Below are 14,825 nucleotides of genomic sequence, written 5' to 3' on the forward strand. Positions count from 1 at the left end.
AGACAATAGTAGGAAGGGAAAAATGAAGGGGGGTATCGGAGGGGGAGATGAACCATGAGAGACTATGGACTCTGAGAAACAAACTGAGGGTTCTAGAGAGGAGGGGGGTGGGGGGATGGGTTAGCCTGGTGATGGGTATTAAAGAGGGCATGTACTGAATGGAGCACTGGGTGTTATATGCAAACAATGAATCATGGAACACTACATCAAAAACTAATGATGTAATGTATGGTGATTAACATAATATAATAAAAAAAAAAGTACGAAGTTGAAGAATTATTACTACCTGATTTTAACACTTATTATAAAGCTAAAATAAGGCAATGGTATTGGCATAAAGGTATATACATCAGCAGAACAGAATGAAAAAGTACAAAAACAGATCCAGCCATATATGGAAAATTGGTTTTTCATAAAGGTGCAAAGACAATTCAGTGGACAAAGGATAGTCTTTTCAACAAATGATTCTGAGAAAATTGGATATCCATTCATAGACACACAAGAACTTCAATCCATACTTACACCATATACAAATATACAAAAAAATAATTCAAAATGGACTTGTAAGCCTAAAACTATAAAACTTATGGAAGAAAATACAGGAGAAAATCTTTGTGACCTTAGTTTAGGCAAGGATTTTTTAGATATTACACTGAAATATAATCCATAGAAGAACAGATTAATAAACTGAACTTCCTCAAAATTAAAAACTATGGCTCTTCTAAAAACACTGTTAAACAGAGAATAAAAATACAAATCAAAGAATAGAAAAAATTACAAATTGTGCATCTTATAAGGGACTTGTAACCAGAATTTATAAAGAATTCCCAAAACTCAGTAACAGGAAAGCAACCCAATTTAAAAATAGACATTAGGGGCGCCTGGGTGGTTCAGTCAGTTGAGCAACCTTGAGCGACTGACTCTTGGTTTCAGCTCAGGTTATAATCTCAGAGTCGTGAGACTGAGCCCTGTGTCAGGCTCCATGTTCAATGTGGAGTCTGGTTGAGATTCTCTCCCTCTCAATGCCCCTCCCCCTGCTCTCTTTCTCTCTCTCTCAAATAAATAAAGTCTTTAAAAAATAAACAAATAAAAATAGGCATTAGATTTGAACACTTAACCACAGAGAATATACAGATGGCATATAAACACAAAAAAGATGTTCAACATCATTAGTCATCACTGATATGCAAATTAAAACCACAGTGAAATACCATTACAAACCTGTTAGAGTGGCTAATTTAAAAAGACTAGCATACTCAGTGTTGTCAAGGATGTGAAGAAACTGGAAGACCCGTTCATTGCTGGTGGGAGGGTAAAATGGAGTAATCACTCCTAAAAACAACTTGAGAGTTTCTTAAAAACTACCATATGATCCAGCCATTCCACTACTAGGTATTTTTCAAAGAGAAAAGAAAGCATATATTCATGCAAACATTTATACATGAATGTTGATAAAATAACTTTATAATAGACAAAAGGTAGAAACAATCCAACTGTTCAAAAGGTGAATGGATAAACAAACTAGTATATCCAAGCCATGGAATATTCCTCAGTAACAAAAATAAGTGAATTACTACAACATGAATGAATCCCACATAAATATGCTGAGTGAAAGAAACCAGACAAAAAAGAATATACATTGCATGATTCCATTTACATAAAATCCTAGGAATACAGAGCTAATGTAAAGTGACAGAATGCAAGTCAGTTTTTGCCTAGGGTCAGGGGTGAGTAGAGAGAGAGGCAGAAGGCAAGATTCCCAAGGGACATGATGAATATCTTCATTATCCTGATTACAATGAGTTTCACAGATACATACATAAATTCAAAACTTAAATTTTACACCTTAAATATGTACAGCTCAGTTTTTGTCAATTATGATTTAATAAATAACTTTTAAAACACTAAAACTCATCTCAAACTCTGTCTCATCATTTGAGGGAATTTTGCCCCATATAATTTCCCTATCACATGCTTTTTGTACCTGGGTTATTAGGAGTTGATTTAACTGGGAAGCACTTGGGCACTCATCTCCAGAAAGGATGAAAACCAACAATACACCACAGCAAATCTCAGTAAGCATAAACAAAATTCCAGCTCAATGTCAAGCATATATACATCATACATAAGTCCTGACAGCCACATAGCTTCAGACATAATGACATCATGAGGCCAAGGGAAACATCAGATGCAAGATTTAATGGGAAAATGAAAACCAATGACCAACATTGGAAAACAACACTGGAGCCAACAAGAGTCATGCAAAAGAGCCAGGGCCAAGTCCATTGGATGGAGTTCATGTATGATTACACACTGGTGTTACAGTATATGCAAATTTATTTTTAAAATACTTCACCAAGGGCACCTGGGTGGCTCAGTTGGTTAAGCGACTGCCTTCGGCTCAGGTCATGATCCTGGAGTCCCGGGATCGAGTCCCACGTTGGGCTCCCTGCTCAGCAGGGAGTCTGCTTCTCTCTCTGACCCTCCCCCCTCTCATGTGCTCTCTCTCTCTCTCATTCTCTCTCTCTCTCAAATAAATAAATAAAATCTTTAAAATACTTCACCAAGAGTAGCATGATATTTTTATTTTATGCTTTAAGTCTAGGGGCATCCAGTTGCCCCAACTGAGAATTCACACTTTTGGGAAAGTAAGTAGGCATTCTATTAGAAATGCTACACTCCCGTGGTGACGACTACAAATGGTTCTTAATTAATATCAGATCCATCAATCTTGATAATTATCTTCATTAATACCAAATACTTTGATCATTGGCATAGTGAGTGTCAGAAATGGATTTGTATTGGTAATATTAGAGGCTTATTAAATGCCATAATGAATGCAGCAGCAATTGCTCTCATTGGTGAAATAAATGAATTTTAAAGATACATGGATTGGCTAAAGTATGAGAGACAATTTCTGCCCTTTCATGAAGGAAAAATAGAATCTAGTAAGACCTCTCACTGACCACCTTAGGAATGACACTCAAGTCTTGCTCCCCAAGAGATTCTGTTTCAACCATTAAGTGGGTTTCTCATTATCCAACTATAAGGGTACAGAATCTCTCCTCTGAATTTTCGTCGTGTCTTCCTGAGTAAAATTTCATGCAAGGTGATGGCTGTAGTATTTAAATGCAGAGACCTGGGACTTCCTTATGTTTACAGAGCAGGTTGTGGGAATGGATGTGCCTGGTTCCTAATTAGAGTCTGTTTATTAAGAAAAGAATCCAGAAGTTACTACCTAAGATGGCACCAATGCCAAGAGTTCTCTTATATCCAAGCTTCTTCAAACTTCCCATAGGTAGAACAACTTAAAATTACTTCCAAACCCCATTTTTTAGTGAGGAGAGAGTTATGCTAGGCTTCTACTGGTCCAGGGATGAAAGATGGCAGCCAGTTAGTGATTTATTCAGTCAGCAAATGTGTATTAAACACTTCTTAATGGTCCAGGGACTGTGGGTTAGGAGTTTGGGGGGTCATCTGGGTTGGGGCTAGGATGAGGCAGTGACAGGCCACATCTCTATCAAGACCCTCCACTAAGGAAGAATTAGAAAGACCAAAATAAAATAGTAATCCTCCTTTATGCATGAGGGACTGCACATCACCAAACTAAAGAAACCAAAGAGAAGAAAGAAACAGACTGCTAGTACCCAGAGGCCTGTGATTCTAGCTATCAGCAAAACTTGGCAAAGAAAGCCTATTATTAGCATCATGTGTGCTGTAATGTGACCTATTAAGCATTTACCATAGCCTGGTCAGCACTGCAGCATTCACTAAAAAGGTGACTTCAAATGGCTGCAGTCACTTGGGAATTTGGATTCCATCTTTAAAACATTACTGACATTGTACTATTTTCTCTACTTTGATGCATATTGAATGTTTTCCATAATAAAGTATGTTTAAATCCCTGACATGCAAAAGGTCTTCAAGCCTCACTTGAACTTTCCCAGAGGTGAGATCCTACCCCTTCATAAAGTTTATACTGAGCTGAAATAAGACTTTCTATAATGGTTGCCAATTGAGCTAAGTCCTCTCTTGTGAACTACATAAAAGCAGTTCTTTATAAAAAATAAATCTCCCAACAAGAAAATCCTCCAAATAGCAAAATGGTTACTAGGTGATGATAAAATTTACTATCCAAAGTGGGGAAAATTTTAAAAGTAAAAGGTGGTACTAAAATAAAATATTGTAATTGTTGAAATTTGTGTTTAGTAATTGAATATTAATTTTTAACATAGTGGGACATCTGTTAAAAAGTTATAATCCAAAAGCATTTTCAAGAATAAACTTCTTCCTAAAAATATAAAAATAAAATAGGGAACAGATGCTAAATGAGGTGGGATATTGAGAAACAGGCATGAACAAGAAATGACGCAGGAGAACCCAAACTTATGGTCTCACCACTGTTTCCCTTATTTAGGTTAAATATCCCTAATTCTTTGAACTCTTCTGATTTCTCCAGTATCTGATTTCCTTCATCTGACAATATCCACTTAAAATATGGCACCAAAAACAATACAATATTCCTGATGAGTTCTGACCAGTGCCCATTACAATGAAGCCATCATCTCCATAAATCCAAATATCATATTCTCCTGATGCTGCTCTCAGATTACATTAGCCTCCCCCAGCAGCTGTACCCATACTGTTGGCTCATATTCAGCTTGCAATCAACTAAAATCTTTTGCACATAAAATGCTACTAAACTCAGTCTTCCTCTTTGTGAACATTCACCAAGAATTTTGTTTTTCAGACCTAAATTCAGGAATTATGTCCTGTTAGTTTTAGGTCATCATTATAGACTATTAACATAGTTTTTGGTAAACAGCTTGACATCTGATATACTATCTGTTCTTCTAGTTTTTTGTGACTTCCAAAGTTTGTTAAGCAAATTCTATGTGTTTTTCATCCAAATTGTAATAAAAACATTTAACAGAACAGGGCCCAAACTAGACTAGCACTAGTGATCTGGTTGATCCAATTAATTAACATTTTTTAAGTAGGTAAGAATCTGCCTAACTACCTTGACATCAGGTCCATATTTTTCCATCTAATCTAAAAGAACATCATGAGATATCAAATAAGCCAGATACTTCCCTTTGAATGGAAGATAACAGAATCCTCAAAGTAATTTTTTAAACCATTTGCTGTGACAGTCTACTCATGAGTCTTTCCTTTGTAAAGCACTCTGAAGATTTTCCAATAAGGACAGATACCAGTTGTTCTGAGTCCACCATACTGCCCAACAGCTCAGCTGTTAAATGCTGCCTGATGAAAGCATAACTGAGAAAGAAAAGAGGAAAGCATGTGGAGTGCATTTTGGCAACCAATTACTTTGATTCAGTATAGATGTTACATCCTCCCATGCTCTTCTCTGAAGCATCTTGGACTCATGATGGGCTGCTCTGAGTTGTTTCCTACCCAAGGGTCACACTGAAACTAGGTTGAAAAGCTGTGGCAAAGATCCACCATGACTCAACAGATGGATTAATTTGAGCCAACAATGAACACGCAGAGAATAGAGCCAAGAGAAACTTCCGATGAGTTGTGGTAGCATGTGCGATTCTACCAGCAAAAAAGCAGGTGAAAGAGGACACTGGTGATCTCTATTACATATGTCAACAACAATAAAAAAAAAAATTCACCAAGTAAAACTCAAGATGTCTGAAATCTGAATCACCCTAGACACACACAGTAGTCTTTATAAACATTTTTCAAAGCAAACTACAACTGTTTTTAATCCTAAAGAATTGTGAAGAAGTGTGATCTAGAGAAAATGTGCATCCACTCTAAAATCAGCCTCCTATTTCTTTACTTACTTGTTATGTGATTTAGGGTTTTGTCACTTACTCTTCCCAAGCCATAGTTTTATTACCTGTCAATGAATCCCTTTTTTCACACCATGCCATGTTATAAAAAAGATCTGCCAATATCATAGAGTTGTTATGGAGATCAAATGTAAAAACATAAATAAAGGCTCCATACAAGTCCATATTCTTATGACAATTAATTGTAATATTATGGACACTCAGATTTTTTAGTGAATACAATTAAATGTGCCTCTTGACGGCTATGTTGACAGAGAGATATGAGAGATATGAGAGCAACGAACTATATTTTGTGAATGCCATCAATGAAATAAAATATGCTTAAAGAATAACAAAAATTTGAACCTGGAATAAAATCTTTGTTACAACATTATCTTACAGAGGAGCAAATTGAAGTTTAAATATATAAGTGACCTGCCCAAGGTCAAGTTAGTAAAAAACTAAGGCTTAAAACCTAAATTTTCAGATACCCAATCCTATGTTCTTTCCACTCCACTGGAATGCTAATTCTGTTGGTGATGACACTATCAGAATTTTCCATTTAGACTGCCACTATTCAAAAGATAAATAGGGGCACCTGGGTGGCTCAGTCGTTAGGCATCTGCCTTCGGCTCAGGTGGTGATCCCAGGGTCCTGGGATCAAGCCCCCCATCGGGCTCCCTGCTCTGCGGGAAGCCTGTTCTCCCTCACCCATTTCCCCTGCTTGTGTTCCCTCTCTCACTGTGTCTCTCTCTGTCAAATAAATAAATAAATCCTTTAAAAAAAGAAAAGAAAAAAAGATAAATAAAACTAGAACTTTCTCAATACTGCCAAGATACATCATAGTACTTATCTTGGTGTAAAGTTGCACTGGATAATGCACAATTGGTGAATGCAATGCATAATTGTGTCCACTCTCTTTCCTCTCCCATGAGCCAGAAAGTGGCTTCATTCTCCTGAAAACACTAGCCTGGAAAGGCACTACTGACCAGTCACAGTTGCCATGTTGGATGAAAATTATTATACCTCTTAGATATATTGTAAAGGTATTGGCATGAGAAAGAGGAAATGAATTCTAGCTCAATTCTTGCAATTCTCTATCCATGTCACATCAGGCTGGCAAGTTATGGGTTTTTCCTCATCTGCAAAATGGGTTTGACTAAATGATCCCTTCCCAGTTCAAATATCCTCCACCTCTATGACTAATGTCTGCAGCCAGCTTAAGTGGAATGCAAGAAAAATAATTCGTGACTAGTGCAGATAAAAATGTATCCTAAGAGTAAAGAAAATTATTTTTGTTGTGATTTGTTACATTTCCTTATTTTCAAATCAGTTAATTATACCAATATAACACCTAATAGGTTTACATTAGTTAAGGTAGACCAAACAACTGTAACACCCCCAAAATGAAATAGCTCAAATACATAAAAATGTATTTCTCTCTCAAGGAACAGCCCAGAGCAGGTACCTCTGTTCTACATGGTCATTAAGGGACCTAGGCTAATAAAGACTCCACATCTCCAAGTCTCAAGTCAATATGGTCATTGCCTTTTCAGCTCATGGGAAGGGGTAAGAATATGTGGAGAAAGCACATTCACCAACTTAAAGGCTTGGCCCAAAACTGGTACACCTCACTTCCCCTTGCATTCCATTAAAGAGAAATTAACTGCATAGCTATATACATAACTTCAAAGAAGTTTGGAAATTTTAATGTCTACCTGACCAGCCACATTCCAACTACAATTCTATTACTCTGAAAGGAAGAACTAATCTTTTTTTTTTAAAGATTTTATTTATTTGAGAGAGAGAATGAGAGAGAGAGAGCATGAGGGGGGGAGGGTCAGAGGGAGAAGCAGACTCCCTGCCGAGCAGGGAGCCCGATGCGGGACTCGATCCTGTGACTCCAGGATCATGACCTGAGCCGAAGGCAGTAGCTTAACCAACTGAGCCACCCAGGCACCCAGGAAGAACTAATCTTGTTGGACAGCTAATATTCTCTGCCACTGTAGTTAGTTCATTTAAGGCATTTTACCATAGTCAGGCTACAAAAGCAGTTGCTATAATCCCCAGCCATTCACTCAGAACACTGTTACTAGATATCTGAATTTAGAAGATACAAGTTTGGCCTAAGTGTTAGCAAGAGAAATAAATCCTTTGAGTCCCTATATCTGAATCCCATCCACATACGAATTCCACAGAGACCTGGCAATCAGAAATTTATTCAATTTGCTCTAAGAAGCAGGCTTCTGCTTTTGACGCATTCTAGCAATCCAGAGGAGGCAGGCTCTTAAATCAGAACCAGAATCTATAGCTTTAAAGAGGTGGTTTTCCCTAGTAGTTGAGGCAGAGCAGTGAGCAATCTGAGTGATACTCAATAGAGTATGTTCATCTGTTACATTTGGCAAAGTTGCTAATGCAGAGTGATATTGTTTGTTATGTCTCTTCTTTAGCTCCTAAGTTTAAAAAAAAAAAAAAAAAGGAAGACATAGGATAAAACAGAGCCACCACCACCCCATTCCATCAGGTCCCTCTTCAAGGAGCTTCAGCTCTTCCACTTGCGAAACACAGCAGATGGAATGTTAAATCTAAACTAGAAAGTCTCTTGCATTCCTAGCTGTCAAAACAAACCATGTGCCTCCTGCTTCTCAACTAAAATCCACTAAAAGCAATGAAACTATTTCAGAGACCAGAACATGCACATCCAACTGTATTTTGAGAAGATTTTTTTAAACTGGAAGTATTGGAGGATGAATGGATGAACTCAAGCAAGAAATAAGTGTCCTGACTCAATGAGGATTTATTGGCATTTAAATTACAACTGCCCTATGACAAATACATTTAGTCCAACACCAAGACTAATGAATGTAAATATTTCCCAGTTGTGATCTGTGCTAAACATTAATATGTATTAGAGTTTATAATGGTCTTTGTTGGCTATTTAGAACAATGTTGTCCAATATAAATATAGTACAAGTCACAAATGCAAGCCACACATGTAATTTTAATTTTTCTAACAGTCACATTTAAAAAGGAAAAAAAGAAATGGGTAGATCAATTTTTAATAATATATTTTATTTAACCCAATATATCTAAAATATTATCAACATGTAATCAATATAAAAAATTACTAAGAAGATATTTAATACTCTATTTTTCATATTACATCTTGGAAATCTGGCATTTTACATTTACAGTACATCTTTGTACTGATTTGGACCAGTCATGTTTCAAGTGCTCATTAGCTACATGCTAGTAGTTACTATATTGGACAGTGCAAGTACAGAATCTTTTAGAGATTTTTTTTTCAGGACTTGGGGCTAATATGAAAATTAGTGATAAGGAAGTGTGCTACGTATTACAGAGTAAGTAACTGGCAGTCTCTTAACCCAAACTATTCCCCAAGGCACACAGTGATTAAAAATTCATGCATCGGGGTGCCTAGGTGGCTCAGTCGGCTAAGCATCTGCCTTCAGCTCAGGTCATGATCCCAAGGTTCTGGGATAAAACCCCAGTTGTCTCTCTGCTCAGTGGGGAGCCTGCTTCTCCCTCTCCCTCTGCTGCTCCCCTGTTTGTACTCTCTCTCTATCCCTCTGTCTCTATCAAATAAATACATAAATAATTTTTTAAATAAATAAATAAAATAAAAATTCATGCATCAAGTCAGAAGTTACATAAATATTTAGAATAGTATTCAGGGCAAAGCATATCAGTGGCCCCAATCATTAGCCCACATGTGTAGCCCAAATCTTTTTTTTTTTTTAAAGATTTTATTTATTTATTTATTTGAGAGAGAGAGAGAGAGAGTGAGAGAGAGAGAGCGCAAGAGGGGGTAGGGTTAGAGGGAGAAGCAGACTCCCTGCCGAGCAGGGAGCCCAATGTGGGACTCAATCCCGGGACTCCGGGATCATGACCTGAGCCGAAGGCAGTCGCTTAACCAACTGAGCCACCCAGGCGCCCATGTGTAGCCCAAATCTTGACTGCAGTTAACAGACTCGACTCCAGTAACTAATTCCCCAATCCTGTAGAATGCTTTGTTATAAAAAATTGGACCCCAGAAAGAAAATAAGACTGAGTCTTTGCCAGACATGTTCGAGTTTTGAGAAATCCCACAATGTACCCAGTTGATGAGCTGGCCAAAAGGCACCCATACTTTGATAAAGAGAAAATTAGGGAGCCATCTTGTACAAACTGAAGATCACCCTTATGTATGCTTCAGAAGCCAAATTCATCATATAAATGTATGATTGGGTCATACAAAACAGAGTAATGGGAACAAGAATAAATTGGCACAGGAATGCCCCAACTAAACGTCTTCACATTAAAAATTTGTTTAACACTGTGTGAATTCTTGGGTCTGACAGGGCCTGTGGGTTGGGCTGCCTATATGTAATCCCTGACAGAAGCTCATTACCACCACAGGAAAGTTTCCCACAGTATACAAGAGCAGGGGACATCAGCCAAGATTTAGGAGGAAATATAAAAATGCAAAAGAACCTATTTCTGTCTTAGCACCTCATTTTTGAACAATCTGAAAAATGAATAGCCTATTAATAATTTTTCAGCCCTCTTTAAGATGGCTCATATGTAAATAGTAGTAAATGGATTTGACAAGGGCTGGATTGTGTTACTAACTAAATAAACTCAAAGATGATTTTTTAGGAGAGCTACTTCACACAGCATTCTCACCTAAATTGAACAGTGCCAATAAATGCAAGTTGAAAATGAGCACTTTTCCCAGAAGAGTTACAAATGATCCTTTTACACATGAGTCATGAGCTGTCTCCTCAGCAGAGTATAATTTTGGTAACACAAGCAAGATGTTCTTGTGAAGAAATGACTTCATGCAAGTATTCAGAAACATCATGCCAAGAGTGCAATGGATCTATAGTGAAGAATCATGTTTATTCAGCCCATCACTTCCTTGAAAACAATATTTTCAATATTATGAGCATCACTAGTTAACAGGAAGCATTTAGAATACTTTTAAAGATATATGCCATGTAGCCAGAAAACATTAACGTTATTCTTCCTGTGAAACTAACTTGGAAATAAGGTAAGGCAAGTCTAATTTGTTACTGACTCTTTAATATAAAAAAGTAAAAAAAAAAAATTTCTCCAAAAATTCACAAGCAAAAATCATACCAGAGAGACTCTCCAAATTCCCTGAAAGATATCTTATTTGATGGCCCTGAAATCCATGATTTTTTGTAACACTATTTAATCTCTCTGTACCTCAATTTCCCCATCTATAACAAGAATAATACCTACCTCATAAGTTACTTGTGAAGATTGCAATAATCCATGTAAAATAGAAGAAAGCCTGGCACACAGAAAGCATTCAATAAATATCAGCTATTACTTTTGTATTTAGAGATGAGACAATAGAGACACTAGACAGAGTATCCCAGTCAGAAGTTATACAAATATGTAGCATAGAACCCATGGCTCTAGACTTTATAGGACCTAAATGTTCATTATCTACTTAGAGTACAAGTGTTGATTGTTGCTAATAGGCCCTCAATCCAGCAACTAAATCCTCTATCTTGTAAAATACTTTGGCTTTACAAAGCTGATCCCAGAAAAGAAAATATGACTGTATCTTTGCAAGATATGACTGGGTATAGGGAAATCTCAAACATGAACCCTGCTTCCTCCAATATCAGCTCTCTCCACTCTCCCATTTGGTTACCGTGCTTCAGCCACTCCGGCTTTGTTCAGCCTCTTGAACATAACACACTTGTCCCTATCTCAAGATATTAAGTGCTTCCCTTCTTCCCTCTCCACCCTTTAAATATCACCTCCAAAGAGAAGCCTTCTTTGACTACTCCAACTAAATTAGTGGCCCTCAGAGCATGCATCAGTTTTTAAAGTATTCTCATTTACTTATGATTTTTGCCTGAATGTCCTACACACCTCACCTCCATACAAATGTCTTATTCACAGTTGTTTCCCCCAACACTTAGGCCAGGACCTGGTACACAGTACATCCTGAAAAGAATATATGTTAACTAACTGATGAAAATTATGAACGCACCTTCTCCAAATGCATTCCCTCACCAAAAAAAAAAAAAAAATTGCATATTATTTTACAAGTTTATGAAGCCCTTAAAAGCCACAAATAGGCTGCCTGGGAATCCATGAGCCTTAAGTTAATAAGCATAGCAATCAATATTGTATGGTTAGATCAGGAAGCTAGGCTAGTTCAAATGAAACTTGGGCTAGCGGCACCTGGGTGGCTCAATCTGTTCAGCATCTGACTCTTGGAATCGGCTCAGATCATGATCTCAGGGTTCTGGGGTCCTGAGATGGAGCCCTGCGTCAGGCTCCCTGCTCAGCTGGAAGTCTGCTTGTTTCCCTCTCCCCCCCCCCCCCCGCCCCTGCCCCAACCCCCCGCGGCTTCCGTGCATGCTTTCTCTCTCTAAAATAAATAAACCTTTAAAAAAAAAAAAAAAGAAAGAAACTTGGGCTAGAGGTTTGGGAATCTTTAGTTATCATCTGTAGCCTCTAAATATGACTGATTTCTGTCTAATTGTTTGATCAGTTAATTTTGAGTGAGGTGTTGAAGTTTTCTTCAACCACTACTGTTGATAGATCTATTTCTCTCTTCAATTCTGTCAGTTTTTGCTTCAGGTGTTTAGGACTCCCGTGTTTGATGCATGCATGTTTATAATTGTTACATTTTCCTGGACACTTTCTTATAGCTCTTTTATTATTATAAAATGTCTCTGACTCAGGGGGCTATTGTGGTTTTTATTTAGCCCACTTGGTATGAATATTCATACTTAATATGGATCTAAAAAATTATACATTACCATGTTTGATTATGGGCTGCTGTCCTAGCATTTTCCAGAGGCATTACAATATATATTTGCACCAAATTTTCTTTCTGAAATCCAAAAATTTCTAAAATTCCAAAAAACACCTGGCCCCAGGGTTTTAGATTAGGGATATTGAGCCAGTCATTTTCTTGAGTTTTAAATAGGTCCCAGGTACTGGGTTAAAACTTTCATAGACATCTTGACATTTAGTTTTCTAGAGTAACTGGAAACTTAAGCCACACTTCAGTCAATGGGGTCTAGAGGAGCAAGTCACCCCCAGTTGCCGTGTGGTGAGGCTAGACCAGCTCCACAGCCCAAGATCACAGCTGTCTGTTCCATTGCAAGCAAGTTCCAGTACTGCATGGCCCACAAACATGTAGAATCCCAGGTACAAGAAATCCCTGTTTGGCCTCCCCTCTAGGAGGGAGGCATCAGTCCCAGGAGATGAGTTCAAAAGGGCTGAGAACTGTTGTAACCCAAAACCTGAGATTCTTCCTCTTCCCACCAGAATTTTAGCCTCACAACAGCTTAACATGAGGTATTTGTAAATTAAGTAATCCATTTAGCTTTCTCCTAGATAAGGTTAGCTATCTGAAAGACCAGCAGTTGTCCACAGAGAATCATGGGTCTGAGCAAGAGCTTTCAAATTATTTTCTATGGAACCCTAGAGGTGCTTTAGTGCTCCACAAAGCCTGGATTCAAACTTCATAAAAAAAAAAAAAAAAAAAAAAAAAAATATATATATATATATATATATATACACACACACACACTCATATATATGCATAATATATTCATCTGTTTTAAATATTATATGTATTTATCTATTATAAATACTGTAATAAAATTAACATGCATATTTAAATGTCCTATCAAACTGAAACACTCTAGAGACAGCATTAATTGTGCAACCATAAAAAATTTGATTTTATACAAATCCTGGTATAAAAATTCTATCATTTCCTTGTATTTAATTAGACTTCTTGTAACTGTCTCAGTGATTACAGAGGTTATACCTCTACAGTGGTCTATTTCTTTATTCAAGCCTATGCATGTCTAAAATTATTAAATTGACTGCATGATTACTAAATATGTGTGAGTCGGGATTGTCTTGATGTGTGCAAAAAACAGAAAATAGAGAAATAAATGGGATGTAGTAATTGTCATTCATAACCCTCAATTTCTTTAGAACAGTACTATGATTTTCCTTTATTAACTTTATTATATTTATGAATTCAGAAAATAAAATTATGGTAATAAAATGTTACTGTTATCTATTTTATACTCAACATCTAACCTCCACTTTGTTTTGACAAAGTCCAGTGCTTTCAGCTGTCTATCTCCAACGTGACCTGAGGGTGGAGAATGGGGAGTGTATTAATCATACATTGCTTCACAATGGTTACCACAAACCTAGCAAAACAAAACAACGCCCATTATTATCTCACAGTTTTTATGTGTCAGAAGTGTGGACACAAAATAACTGGGTTCTCTGCTTGGGGTATCCCAGGCTGAATTAAGGTGTCAGCTGGGACTGAGAGGCCATCCAAGGGACATTGGTCTCTTCCAAGTCCATTCAGGCCATTGGCAGAATTTGGTTCTTTATGGCTTCTTTCAGTTAGAAAACTGCAAAATAAATGGCTGCAAAATAAATTATATATTAGTGGCTTAAAACAACACCCATCTATTATCTCACAGTTCCATATGTCAGAAGTCTGGGAATGGTGTGTGGATTCTTTCCTCAGGGTTTCACAGGGTGAAATCTGGGTGTCCAGCCACATTACATGCTTTTCTGGAAGTTCTGGGGAAGAATCTGCTTCCATGCAAATTCAGATTGTTGGAAGAATTCAGTTCCTGGTGGATGCTGGTGTCAATCAGGGACTGTTCTCAGCTCCAACAAGCCACCCTCAGATCCTTGCCATATGGCCCCTCCACGTTCAGAGCTAGTGGCTTAGAATCGTTATGGTACTGAGTCTCTCTCACACTTCAATCTCTTCCCCCGTCTGCTATGACACAGTCTTAAATAGTATAATCACCAGAGGGTTTACTCCATCACCATTTGCCACATAACAATCGAAACAAGGAAATGACTATCTTGTAATATTTACAATTTCCACCCACATCCAAGGGTAGGAGATTATACAAAACACATACACCAGGAGGTGGGAATCTTAGGGACTATCTTAGAACTTCGCCACCAAGG

This window comes from Mirounga angustirostris, unplaced genomic scaffold (genome assembly GCF_029215605.1).
Source record: "Mirounga angustirostris isolate CCGP_5_RB_7025 unplaced genomic scaffold, mMirAng1.0.hap1 SCAF_1, whole genome shotgun sequence".
NCBI lineage: Eukaryota > Metazoa > Chordata > Mammalia > Carnivora > Phocidae > Mirounga > Mirounga angustirostris.